The following is a 14,845-nucleotide window of genomic DNA, read 5'->3' as shown; positions in this document are numbered from 1 at the left end:
GAATGAGAGTCCAAACAGCTGTTGAATAATCACAATAATCATTATCTACATGACTGCAATCCATCAATTAATGTCTTGTGAAGTGAAGCAGTGTGTTTTCTCCCCTGATTCTGACTGTAATTCAGATGAGATTAGAAAGTGAAAAACAAGACAATTCTTCACTGTAGAAAGTAATATTATGGATAGAGGACTTGTATTTTAGCAGGAAACAGCAGTTTGAAATTAAAATCTTCTCAATGATGGATTTGTTTCTTACAAACACACAGCTTTTCACTTCACAATATGCTAATTGATGGATGAGTTGTGTGTATTAATTGTGGATTATTGTGATGTTTTTATTAGCCGTTTGGACTCTCCTTCCGACGGCACCCATTCAGTGCAGAGGATCCACTGGAGAGCAATTGATGTAATGCTAATTTTTTTCCAAATCTGTTCCAATGAAGAAACAAACTCAACTACAACTTGGATGGCTTGAAGTATCTTTTCCGAATTTAACGTATTATTTGCTGCAATGAAAATGTCCCATTGATGTTAAAAGGTTTTTAATTGAACCATCAATGCCAATAAGAAACCTTCTTTGTGTATGCATGGTGTGATTTTATTACACTTTTATGGTGCTTTTGTTGTTCAGATATCGTTGTACATTCTATAGCATTTCTCCCTTTGTTTTACAGAGAAGAAAAAAACATCACACGAGTTTGAAACAACATAAGGGTGAGTAAATAACTTTCAATTCACTTATTCCTTTAAGCGCTTGGCCATTTCAAATAGATAAAACAGGGCTTTTCTTCCTTTTCATTCCCTTTTTAGCATTCGCTGCTCAAATTTCTACAAGAACAAAGTGATGTCCCCTTCCGCCAGGAGCTGTGGTGTGGCTTACCTTGAGGTGATATCATTAAAAGCATAAACAAAACATTAGAGAGAGCGCGAGATGGAGAGAGAACAAACAAAACCCTGTAACAAAGACAGACTTGCATTTCTTTCATCCCGTTTGTTCGTTCACACCAGAGCATGCGGTCTGTGACTCACAGCCCTATGAGCTCCAGATCTCACTGGACATTTAAACAGGAGTGACGGAAGACAGATAGCAGACAGAGCCATCAACCCAGTAGCACGAGAGACAGAGCATCTGTAGACTTAAACTCAAATACACTAAGATGTGTTTGAAGCACTGCTGAAACAAAATGACATTCAAAGAAGCTGAATAGTCCATATGTGTACATTTCCTTGCACTGTTAACTGTATATTGGAAATGAATGATATCAGATTGTGTAGCATGCTGAAGATAAATACTTATGTATCATTTATATCACAGTGGAATTTAATTTATACAGCATTCAAAAGACAGGTCTTTCAGTGTAGATATCTTCTTTGATTAGAAAAGATTCGTTAACCTTTAGCGACACACTCTGAATATTTTAAATCTGAACAGACGCAATATGCATCTCAAGCAGCGTAATAAAAATGCAGCAATATGTGCCTGTATAAACGTAGTAAAAACGTGCCACGCTCACGTATTAAACGTGTTTTAGTGACACACTTGCCGCGAAACGCAGAGCTGATCCTCCCTATACGCGGCCACCTTGCTCTCAAAAGTGATTTCATTTTAGTTTTGTGTGTATGAAAACATTAATGTTCATTTCTTTTAATGTGGTGCGCTGTCACCCTTATTATGTAAAAATCAGTCAAATCATGTAACTTGAATGTCAGTATCTTGCTCGAGACAAAAAAAAAATAGCTAAAAGCGTACCAAGCCATGGAGGAAACACTGTTTCTCTCAAGTGCTGTCTGTGAGCGCGAATGGAGACAGGAGTGTGAACACATGCGCGTTTCATTCATTCATAACCACTCAACACCCAACCCCCACCCCGTTAACACAGTTTTGCGTAGGGCCCCCAAAATCTAGGATCTGCACTGGCGAAACGTGCAGTAAGGTACATAATTATGATGCTGCAGAAATGTATATAGAGGCACGTATTTCCAATAAGACTGGGTTGCTTTTTACGTGGCTCTTCTAATCATAATTTTCATTTACTGACTAATCATTCATTTGATATGAATAATCTTCCTTCATTAAGTTATAATGAATCAATTATGTTAACTAAATTATGATTAATAGACATTAATGCATGGTTATGTAACAAAAATATTGAGCTGGAAATTTCCACTACTGTTTCGGATGTGGGATTACTTATGGGCTACATATATTTGATCAAAAATACAATAAAAGAGAAATATTGTGAAATGTTATTAAAATCCAAAATGGCTATGTTCTATTTAAATATATTAATAAATGTCTATATATCTCAATCAACCAATCAGAATTGAGGGATAACTTTTTAGGAAATGTTAGTTTTAGGCTTATGATCACAGTTAGATGCTTCTACACCCTTGTTAACAGGTATTATTTCACTTTGATTTTAGGAATAAATTATGGTTAGGGTTAGGTTTAGGGGTGGGGATTGGGTTAAGTCTATATTTTTGGACACTAATGTTGATCCAGGATCAACAAAAATGTTAATCCAGGAACATGTCTTACTTGGCAAAATCACTGCGACCGTCACATTACAACTTAATCAGTTATATTATTTATATCATTTATAAAATTTTATCATATACTGTATAGAGACAGAGCGACACGCATCATAATCTGAAAACCAAACCAACGCTCTCCATTGACTTTGTATTGCGGGAAGCTGCCTCCAAGTCATTTTTTTGACTTATAACAAAATCATAACTATGTCTAAAAGCTGCTATGTGACAAGGTGTACAGTAAACAAGCTAAAAAACACAGAACTACGCTTTTATAAGCTGTCGACCTAAAAAACGAGCGTTTAAGGACACAAAAGTAAAGCGCAACGTGTCATATTACTCTGAGAACTTCGCCCGCTGGAGGGAAATTTAACTGCGACAGTAAACATTCATTATTTTTAACCATGTCAAAGGATTATTTCACCACCCTGAAAAGAGATATATTGAGAAACTAAATTTTATTGGTCTATGTCAGTGCTCCTTTTCCTTACCTTCCTTTTGTTGGAGAAATGATCGAACCGAATGGGCCAACGTGAAATACCCTGACATCTACAACTATTTGTGTCCTTTAACACTTCTTTTTTTGGGTCGACAGCTTATAAAAACATAGTTCTTTGGGGGTTTTTTTAGCTTGTTTACTGTACACCTTGTCTCTTAGCAGCTTTTAGACATTTTAGACATATGCTGGGCGATATACTGGTACCTCTGAGAGGAAGTAACTGTCTTCAGAAATGTTTAGATGATATTTTACTTTCATCTTACCTCCGTATAATGCATATTAAAGATCCACTGAAGTGCTTTGAAACACACAGCATTATTCTATGTGTTGACGTAGTTTCAACTGAAACAGAAAGACAGCAGGACATCAAGCAGTCCCGCCCCCTTTTTGAAATAGCCAATACCGTTTTGTTTATATCATAGCATTCTGTGTAGAATTCAAATGGGTCCAATACGTTTCATGGTCTGTGCAGACTCATGCATATGACCCGCTCCGATCTATCATTTCTTTCAACCAAAGCTAACTGTGTACACACTGCAGCGGTTCGCGTGACACACCACAAAACCAGGCTTCTTTCTCCCCAACAGAAAGCATATCTACACTGTCTGAATCGTTCCCTTCTCTATAGTGCACTACGTGCTAGGGGTGGGCGATATGACCTAAAATTAATATCACGGTATTTTTCATCTTTTGAATGGTGACGGTTAGGGGTGGGACGATACAGGTAACTCACGATTCAATTCTGTGACGATATGTGGCCCATGATATCGATAATATCATGATTCGCGATATCTACGATATTCAATATATTGGAAGAAATTTCATCAACGATATATCACGATATATGTGACTGAAAAAGAAAAAAATACCCATAATAAGGAAATCTTAAGCATTTATTAATGCCAACATTTTCAAATGTAAACGCTGTACAGCTAGACAGATAAAAGTGCCTGAACATTAAAAAAACAACATGAACATTAACTAACATGTGTAAACCGTGATACTGAAATGTCAGTAGTAAGTTACTGTAAAGTGCTTTATGTTAACCTGGACAGTGATCACATCAAGGCATATTCTTCTTGAGGAACACTAACGCCTGTTTCACACATACTCCGTCTGCAGTGCGTATGCAGTCCGTGTGCGATGCAGAAGCAGCACGGACTCGTTTTGCTTTCACACAGAACACGTTTTATAAACAACGTATTATTCAATGCACTTGAATGCACTTGCACACCGCTTCTGGGACGTACTGCCGGACAGCAACCGCGTGCAGTGTGAACGCTCTAATCCGTTAACATGGGTGCGGAAAAAAATACTCAACGCATACGCACTGCAGACGGAGTATGTGTGAAACAGGCGTAACTGATCAGCATGCTCAACTAGCGGGTGCGTCTTTGTTTGGTTTTCGTTATTTTCCGCCATTTTTCTCACTTCTCTTTTTCTGCGCTTCTTCTCTGTTGTTGTTAGAGAACTTGTGTTCTTCACTGGCCGCTGCTTCTGCCACTTTACCCCTATTTACTCGAACAGCGCCCCCCGCAAACAGAATGGTAGATATTGGGTAGTGACAGTGACACTGACGACGGGTAAATTAATCATTTTGTGTTGTAATAAAATATCGATATTGGCCGTTAGTGTATCGATTATTTATTGCGACAGAGAGCACAACAATATATTGCAATATCGATTTTTTTCCCCACCCCTAGTGACGGTATAATATCACGTTATTACTTTTTTTTTTGGTACATTTTGGGAGGAGTAGCCTGTCCTGTCCCTTTAGTATGTGAATAAAGTTAATATTTTTTATAATATAATAAGTAAATGGTAGGTATCCTTATCAAAAAGAGACATGGAAGAGTATTATGCATTCTCAACACACTTATTTTGCAAAAAACCTAAAGATCTTACTTAACAGTGTACAACAAAACAAAATTTTTTTATTGAAATTTAATTTCTGCAATATTTAAAACCTTTAAATAACTGGGGGAAATCAACCCATAGCAACAGTTTAAAAGTAGACCAATTCTGTGGGGAAAAACGCGGACTTGGCAACCCTGCATCCAACACGAGGTGCTGGAGTTAATGTCATTGCACACATGAGTATGAAATTTTCGTACGACATTTTTGCACGTAAAAAATACAGGTTATGTTAATCGAGTTTACACACTGCCTCTGAAACGTTCGTCCGTCATAAAAAAATTCGGATCGTGTTTGATTTTCTGCATTTTCGCATCCATAATAAGCATTTTGATAAGGATGGCGAATATGAGAAAACAAAAAAAAAACGCATACGAAAATTGGACTCAGTGTACAATGACCTTTAGATTTGAATGATCACAGGGCGATAGTAAAGAGAGATGACAAAAATAGACTGGAGGATTTGCTGCAATCTTGTACTCACTGACAAATATCTATTATAAGATGTGCTGCTCCATTTTAACAGAGTGTGTGTTATCGCAAAATCGAAAGTGAAAGTAAACAGCGCGAGCACTCAGTTAAAAGTGATTTCTATACCCTGCATATTGAAAGTGCGAAAATTAAATTATATACAATATTAGTTCGCCTCGCGCCCACTCAATTTGTGATCCGCTGTGTAAATCCTTCGGTCGGCCGACCGGGACTCCGCCCCTGGTATAGGCTACAGGCTCGACCTTTCTTCACGATGTTTCACCAGTTGTTTAATGGCCACTCCCCTTTTACCTACCACCTGCAAAGCTGATACGAATATGTTTAACTTTTTTATTTACAACAAGATGTATAGTATAGGGACAGGTATTCAGACCACAACTGAACGTATGAAGAAAATGTAATGCCTTATTATTTAGAATTAGCTGTTATTGATGTAAATGCAGCCGTTCGAGGCACATAATTGATTTATTACGGTATTGACGGTATTAGAAAATCCATGTCGTGGCGCAATGTCACACTGGTGCTGACTATGACACCGGTGTACCGCCCACCCCTACTACGTGCCATACAGAAATCACTAATTCTGTAAACAAGTGACCAATTTCAGCCACTTTTTCAGCATCTATTTGTAGTGTAGGGGGCAGGACACTTTGGATTTTAGAGAGCATTTGATTAGACTGAAAGTTTGATGAGAAGCTGATGTAATCAAAATCGTTTATCCATATTGACGGAAGTATGAGAGTGCAGGTTTTGAATGCTTATATCTTCTAAATGCGAGTTTTTGGAACATACCACCTTACAGATAACCTTAAGGCTAACATATTGATGCTAAAAGCCAAAAAACGTCAAAGCACTGCTTTGTTTACAGCGGTAACAAGGAAACGTTCTATAGCTGCTGTTCTATAAGTGCCACATGCTGTCAGAGAGTGAATTTGCGCCTCATTCAGCCTGCGTCTGTTTTTGTTTTGTTCAGATGTTTTATGTAGCATAATTTCACAAAACTAAGGTCAGACCATTCTGTTTTTGCTTTTAAAGTTTGAAATTATTCAATATAATTTACATTAAAAACTCATGCTAAAATGCAGTGGTTATGCAACTGTTTCATGCATTCTGAATAATTTACAGGCAAAGTCAGGGGGAAAAAAACGTGATGAACTGTAAAACCAGAATACTAAATACTAAAGCAAACTGTGATACAGATTTTTGGTCAAACCGCCCAGCCCTAATTCACCTTATTTTTCCCGTAAGAGCGAATGTGGACATTTTATCAATTTTATGGGTCTGGCTTCTGGTCTCATTTGCGTCCAGCTATTTTTAGCTGTACAAAATACCTTGTTTTGCTGCTTGATATTTCAAATTGGTGTCCTATCAAGTTATTTTAATGCATTATCTTAAAGGTTGTATCAGCGATTTCTAGCCTTTTTCACAGACAATTTATGGGGCAGGCAGCGAGCGGATCGTGATGAAAGGTCAGCTGAATTTGACACTTTATGTTTCAGGCTAGAAATCGCTGATACAACCTTTAATTATGAACACACTTGTTTGTAGTGAAAACAGTTATTCATCTCGTTATTTCCTATAGCGGCTAATGAATCAGAAGTCTCACACATAGGCTTACTTCCACGTTAAAGAAAAAGGTGGATAGTAGTTACCATTCTAAAATCACTTATATTGTAATAGAGCTTGGTTATACTGCCCCTAGTGGATAAAATGAGCAAAAAAAATCCCAATTACTTACAAGAAAGGATGTACAGACAATATGATTGAAAGTCTTTTGAATTTGGATTGGTAGGCAACCACCTAGACCTCCAAAAACATCCTAGAAACCACCTAGAATTTCCTAACAACACCTGTTCTCTCCAAAAATATATATAAATATGAAAAAGATGTAAAATATAAAATAGCACAGGAAACGTGTTCGAGGAGCAGGAAAATATTCACCCCAGAATTATGTGTCATCTCTCAAAGCTCTTGGCACATTGGCTCACATTTTCAGCCCATATTCCTGTCAGGTGTATGTTGTTTGCCACACACACACACATAAACAACAAATGCAATAGTATGTTCGTCTTAGTTATCAAAGGAACTTACAGCTGGAATAGAGACCGACACTTTTCTGGTTAACAGCATCTCCAAAGCCTTTTTACACACCAGCACACTGTCAGAATCCACAAAAAAAGCTTTTCAGCATGATACTAGAGCATTAGTTTTAAAATAGACATTGTTTAATGTGCAAGCTCAGATTGCACACTCAAGGAAAAGAGATAAGATCTATCATTTACCCTGGCAACCCGCAGGATTTACTGTCTTTTAGTCTCAAATGTCTTTTCACTACATCTAATGTGCAACAACGGATCTCATAACGATGACATGGGGGTTTGCATATGATTAAAGTGTGAAAAGCAATTAATGCTGTTCTGGAGATATACCAAAGATGCAAGTATTTTTTTTTCCTGATGGATCATGCCTGTTGCCATGGAGCAGTGTTGAGAAAATACAACTAGAGCATGGTCAGAAGATCAGCCTGTCATAGAAAGAAAAAAAGAAAACGAAAGGAAGAGGCACATAATTATCATTCCCTCTGAGACGGAGCAATTATGTTGATTAGGCAAAAATATGGTATTTAAAGGAGGCCACATGGGTTTTGACTCCACTCGCATTAGGAATAATCAAGGGTAATCATATTGCTGTTATCTGAACCTCGTTTTAGCACACACAGGGATGGGTTATAGCGGTCAACTAGTTGACAAGTCGTAAAACAACCGACTAACAGCCTACTAGTTGATAGTTGTTTTGCACATTCTAACAAGCTGTGGTTCTGCATGCACTCATGCGCACACACATATTAAAGGTCTATTTTAGGTCTGTTGTTATTTCTTGCATTGAGTCTCTGTGCAGGAGAGTCAGCGGCTTGCGTATTGCATGGTACAGCAAATCATTTGCTCCATAAACTTCCCCTGTGCACCGGCACCATATCTATCATTCAGCGCTGACGGGTGTCACAGCTGCGAGAGAATCCCTGCTCACCAGAGATAAAGCACAGGGGGCACAGGACAAATATATCTTCTTTAGAGAAAGCCCCATGCACCTGCCATCCAGAGGTGTAAAGTATTAAACAATACAGCCGAATCCAGAAAAAAACTAAGCAGATTATAGAAGAATGGACTGTGGGACAAAGAATAAGAACCTGCTGTACATTCCAACATTGAAATGGAACAAAGGTTTAAAGGGTGAAATAACTTCATATTAAATAGCAACCACAAAAGCATCTGTCTGTCTAGATATCTATCTACACTCTTAAAAATAAAGGTGCTTCACAATATCATAGAAGAACCTTTTTGGTCTAAAATATGTGACCCTGGACCACAAAACCAGTCTTAAGTCGCTGGGGTATATTTGTAGCAATAGCCAAAAATACATTGTTTGGGTCAAAATTATTGATTTTTCTTTTATGTCAAAAATCGTTAGGAAATTAAGTAAAGATCATGTTCCATGAAGATTTTTTTGTAAAATTCCTACTGTAAACCTATCAAAATGTAATTTTTGATTAGTAATATGCATTGTTAAGAACTTAATTTGGACAACTTTAAAGGTGATTTTCTCAGTATTTTGATTTTTTGCACCCTTAGATTTCAGATTTTCAAATAGATGTATCTCGGCCAAATATTGTTCTATCCTAACAAACCATACATCAATAGAAAGCTTATTTATAGAGCTTTCATATGATGTATATATCTCAGTTTTGTAAAATTTAACCTTATGACTGGTTTTATGGTCCAGGGTCACATTTATATAGAATGTCAATCTTAACACTTTCAATATAGTGCATGGATAAAATATTTCATTTTGGAGCTTAAAGGAATAATTTGACTAAAAATGAACATATGCAAAAGATTTACTCACCCTGAGGCTGTCCAAGATATAGATCAGTTAGTTTCTTCATCTAAACAGATTTGACCAAATTTAGCAGTACATCACTTGTTCAAGAATGGATCCTCTGCAGTGAATGTGTGCCATCAGAAAGCAATATTATGGATAGAGGACTCATATTTTAGCCTGAAAGCAGTGGTTTGAAGTTAAAACAGTGTTGATAGATCTGTTTATTACAAATGCGCAGCTTTTCACTTCACAAGATGTTAATTGATGCACTGGAGTCATGTGGATAATTGTGATGTTTTTATGAGCTGTTTGGACTCTCATTCTGACAGCACCCATTCACTGCAAATGATCCATTGGTGAGCAAGTGATGCAATGCTAAATTTTAGTAACGTCTTTGCTAAAGTTGCATCAAATCAAATATTGCCACTAATAGAAATGTAATCACATCCACGTTTCAAGGACATTCCGGTTTCATTCTGACGGCACCCATCGACTGCAAAGTATCCATTGGTAATGCAATGCTAAATTTCCCCAAATCTGTTCTGACAAACAAACAATCTCTTCTACATCTTATCTAAATTATCTAAGGCTGAATACATTTTTGTAAGCCCAAAGTGCTTAGAAAGCAATATTAGCCTGGAAGCAATTGTTTGACGTTTTGAAGAACAGTCTTGATACATTTGTTTAGTACAAACACACAGCTTTTTGCTTCACAAGATATTCATTGATGGACTAGAGTCATGTGGATTACTGGTGGATCATTGTGATGTTTTTATCAGCTGTTTGGACTCTCATTCTGACGGCACCCATTCACTGCAAAGGATCCATTGGTGAGCAAGTGATGTAATGCTAAATTTCGGAAAAGTCTCTACTGAAGTTGCATCAGACCAAATATAGCCGCTAATGGAAATGGAATCACATCCATTTTTCGGGGATGTTCAGTTCCATTCTGACGGCACCCATTGCCCATTGGTGAGCAAGTGATGCAATGCTAATTTTCTCCAAATATGTTTTGACAAATAAACAAACTCTTCTACATCTTATATTATTCATCTAATGCTGAATACATTTTTGAAAGTCCAAAGAGCTGAGAAAGAAATATTACTCACATTTTAGCCAAGAAGCAATTGTTTAAAGTTTTAAAGAGCAGTCTTGATAGATTTGTTTAATACAAACACGCAGCTTTTCGCTTCACAAGATGTTCATTGATGGACTGGCGTCATGTGGATTACTTGTGGATCATTGTGATGTTTTTATCAGCTGTTTGGACTCTCATTCTGACGGCACCCATTCACTGCAAAGGATCCATTGGTGAGCAAGTGATGTAATGCTAAATTTCAGAAAAGTCTCTACTGAAGTTGCATCAGACCAAATATAGCCGCTAATGGAAATGGAATCACATCCATTTTTCGGGGATGTTCAGTTCCATTCTGACGGCACCCATTGCCCATTGGTGAGCAAGTGATGCAATGCTAATTTTCTCCAAATCTGTTTTGACAAATAAACAAACTCTTCTACATCTTATATTATTCATCTAATGCTGAATACATTTTTGAAAGTCCAAAGAGCTGAGAAAGCAATACTCTGCCGGCACCCATTACCCATTGGTGAGCAAGTGATGCAATGCTAAATTTCTTCAAATCTGTTCTGACAAACAAACTCTTCCACATCTTCTCTTATTCATCTGATGCTGAATACATTTTTGGATTAGCTGTGTAAAAGTATTCCTTCTGTTTGATTTTTGCATTCCACAGAAACAAAATAACAGCATGCAGGTTCAAAACAACATGAGGGTGAGTAAATAATGACAATTTAAATTTTTGGATTACCTCCCCTTGTACTGTATATGTGATCTGTTGTTTCAAGTTGTTGTTTTTTTTTTGTTTTTTTTGTCTCAAATAAACAGGAAAAGCCGAAACCCTTACCCAGCACAATGACACGAGGGAGAGAGAACATAATTATGAAGCAACTGGATTAAGAAGAAAGTCAAAGAATGTTCAATTGTAAGTGCATTATCGTTCACACGTTTGCTCAGGGACGAGTCTAAATTACTTTGTGGTAATCGACAGCATTCCACATGTGCAGTCAATACAGTTTCACTTGTGTTTGACCCAGAGCTTTCTTTTAAATGCGCTACAAATCCAGAGACTGTATATTTCTGCCTTTGAGAGACTATTTTAGCACTTTAAAAAACACTGATCTTGCTAGCATAATACTCTACTTTCATAAAACGGTTGCAACAGCAATATGATAAATGTGACCCTGGACCACAAAACCTGTCATAAGTAGCATGGGTATATTTGTAGCAATAGCCAACAATATTTTTCTTTTATGCCAAAAAAAATTAGGATATTAAGTAAAGATCATGTTCCATGAAGATTTTTTAAATTTCCTACTGTTAATATATATAAACTTAATTTTTGATTAGTACTATGCATTGCTAAGAACTTCATTTGAACTTCAACTTTTAAAGGTGATTTTCTCAAAAATTAGATTTTTTTTTTTGCACCCTCAGACTCTAGATCTTCAAATAGTTGTATCTCGGCCAAATATTGCCCCATAACAAATCATACATCGATAGAAAGCTTATTTATTCTGAAAAATTGACCCTTATGACTGGTTTTGTGGTCCAGGCTCACAAATGATACCATGCCTGACTGCCTGTTTACACTTGAAAAGCAACATAGCAAATTAGTGTATTAATACAGAAAGTGTGTTGATGGGTGTATGTTTATCAGCATTCTACAAAGGTTTTGAACATGGCTCAACCAATCAGAATTTGCTTTTTGCAGATTATGGGATACAGTTAGTGTACAGTAGGATTATATTTCAGCATCTACAAAATTATAATATAAGTCTGTTTATCCTTAGTTATAAAGCTGCTCTGTTTTTTGAAAACTGCATAAGATAGTGTGAAAGTTTATGGAAATATATCACAGATGGTATAAGCAACAGACAGCAGGTCCTACAGGACTGTAACAGAATTCTGACCCGAACCAAACAAAACACCCACACTGGACACGCTTCTAATAAATTTCAGTTTAAAAGCAAAAGGCAGGGCTGGAAAAGCAGGGGTGTTGGAGTGAGAGCAATGTAGTGTGTTGTAAATAACACTTGTGCGTGCAGTGTTGGCAGCATAGTGCACTCTGTGAACACTATGAATCAAAAAGGCAGAGGTTGAAGATGTCAGCACGCTTCTATTCTTTCAATTAGTTTCAAATGCTCATAAAACAGACCTTACAGCACTCCAACTCTATCTATTCATGCCTGCATATTCAGTGTCCTGTGATAAATGGCAATGTTCACTCAGTGCTCTTACCAATTAACAGCGGATGTTGACAGCTCCAAGATATATTTTGTATCTTGTTAACATGAACATGTTCTCAAGACTCTGCGGGTAACATGACACTGACAGGCAGCTCTTATCTACGGATGCGCTTATAAGAGTCTTAATGGATAAAGATCAAGGCGACTTAAACTTTAACAATCTCAGGTTTCTCAAGTGCTCGCCGTTTGTGCTAAAACTTCAGTTTAGACAGTCTTGACACCTTAACACGCTGATACTGGTTTGAAGAAGAAGTCTAATAACAGAAGTTACATATTGAACTATAATTACAGAAATTAATGAAGATTAATAATAAATGGAGGAGTAAGTTTTAGCTAAATGATCTGAGAAAACTCAAAACTCTAGTTATAATTGGTTCCTTATTTTCTCTAACAGTGGTTTAGTATGTTGACTTCTTGATTTTTGTTTGTTGACCAAATAATTAGTTTTTCATCATTTGTGTGTCGGATACTTGTTGTTTTGTTTACATGTTGCTGCAAAGTATGTTGTGGACAATGCTATTTTACTTTAAATATCTTATATTCCAAAAAAGGGTATTATTTTCAAATCAGTGTCAATATACAGCAGGTTCACATCGTGGCAACTGTAAGTGTGACAACGTGCTTTGGCTTCAACGATCTTTTTCCTGTGCAGCTTATGTCCAACACTTCAAAATATGCGTAAATTCTGATGCTTCCCCAAATCAAACCTACCCTGATAAATATTTACTGGACTAAGACGTGCAACAACTAGTCCGAGTCTCCTCTATTTCTGTAAAGAGCATCACTGTTGCTGTAAGGAATCTCCTGAGATGAGTAAACTCTAATCAGCATCACCATCATTATAATAATTTGTACAATATGAGCTCACCTTGCGCTAGACCTGATATGATCTACTGGAATCCGGCAGTCTTGATCTGTGTCTGTGATCATCAGCTGGAGTTATAGAGAGATCGCACCTGTATCCGGCAAACTTCTTCTATTATCTCTCACGGCTCGGTTCGGAACTCAAGCGGTGACACAGTTTCCACAGAACACTTTGGCGAAAATGTTGTAGAACCAACCCCGATAATGTGCTATCGTAATATCTGGTCCTCGCTGTCCGTAAACCGTAAGATGGTAAGCGATGAGCGGAGAACGCAGAGAGGAACGCGCGGCGACGCCATCAAACTGCGCGTAAAGCGAGAGCGCACGGATATAAGAGCGCGGGCACACACGTCAGTAATCCAGAGATACTACTAGCAGAGATATGGATTACACTCCACACACATACGCATACGCACACGCACACACACACGCGCACAGAGACAGGCGTGCTGGTATCATTCTGTCAGCTCGTTTGCAATATTCCCGGCGTCCCTCTTGAGAAGTGACTGTAACGGGTTACTTTCGTGGTGAAAGGTGTTTTAAATCTGTTGGTGCGTAACTGTAGCCTACTGTACCATGGTACAGTGATGGCAGCATATGGTATATCAGATATCACATGGCACTTTTATTCACGAACCTTAGTATTTACAGTACAGTGCTCCAGGGAATATGGAATACAGTTGCGTAAAACCATAGTAGTACTATTAGTCACAATGAGCATATTTACATATTTACATGACACATTATTTATATATATAAAAATACTGGAAATACTAGAGATGCTTGTTTTACCCATCTGCATTTTTGTATTGTTTGTTATGTTTTTAAAATTTCAGAAAATTATTCTCCTCCTCATCACAACAATCTAGATTGTTCCAAAATATGGACATAATCAGAGCTGGGTAATAACTGATTACATGTAATCTGGGTTATGTAATCAGATTCTAAAAATTAAGTACTTGTAATTAGAGCAGGCCTAAATTACATTTTAAAATACTCATAATCAGACTACTTTTTATGGGTTACACGATTATATATTTACACAATAGCAATAAATTATTCATAATTCAATGATTGTCCCTAATTTCTCTTTTTTGTCTTTTAAATTTGTCTTTATAAAATAGCCTAACACATTCATTTTTATTTGAATTATCACTTAGTGGGGTTGTTGACCATGTATTATTATTATGTCTTTGGAAGGCCTTTCAAACTCATTAAAATGCATATATTTACATTTGCAATGCAGGCATTCATCTAAGCCTTTTTCACAAATATATCTTATAAACTTTCTACTAGTATATACTTTGAGTACCCCTGAAATTGTAAAAGAAATATTTC

The 14,845-nt window shown here is 37.0% G+C and overlaps 1 protein-coding gene across 1 annotated transcript in view; it reads right to left on the bottom strand.

The window, feature by feature from the left end:
* Positions 1-13,847, bottom strand: part of LOC141326168 (zinc finger matrin-type protein 4) — a 151,544-nt gene extending 137,697 nt beyond the window's left edge. The window contains exon 1 of the mRNA XM_073834883.1: positions 13,512-13,847. The gene's annotated coding sequence lies outside the window, so the exon portion shown is untranslated. The remainder of the gene's footprint in view (positions 1-13,511) is intronic.
* Between the last annotated feature and the right edge of the window lie 998 nt (positions 13,848-14,845).

This window comes from Garra rufa, chromosome 2 (assembly GCF_049309525.1).
Source record: "Garra rufa chromosome 2, GarRuf1.0, whole genome shotgun sequence".
Classification (NCBI taxonomy): domain Eukaryota; kingdom Metazoa; phylum Chordata; class Actinopteri; order Cypriniformes; family Cyprinidae; genus Garra; species Garra rufa.
The sequence above is the reverse complement of the archived record's forward strand: the minus strand, read 5'-3'. Positions and strand labels throughout refer to the sequence as shown.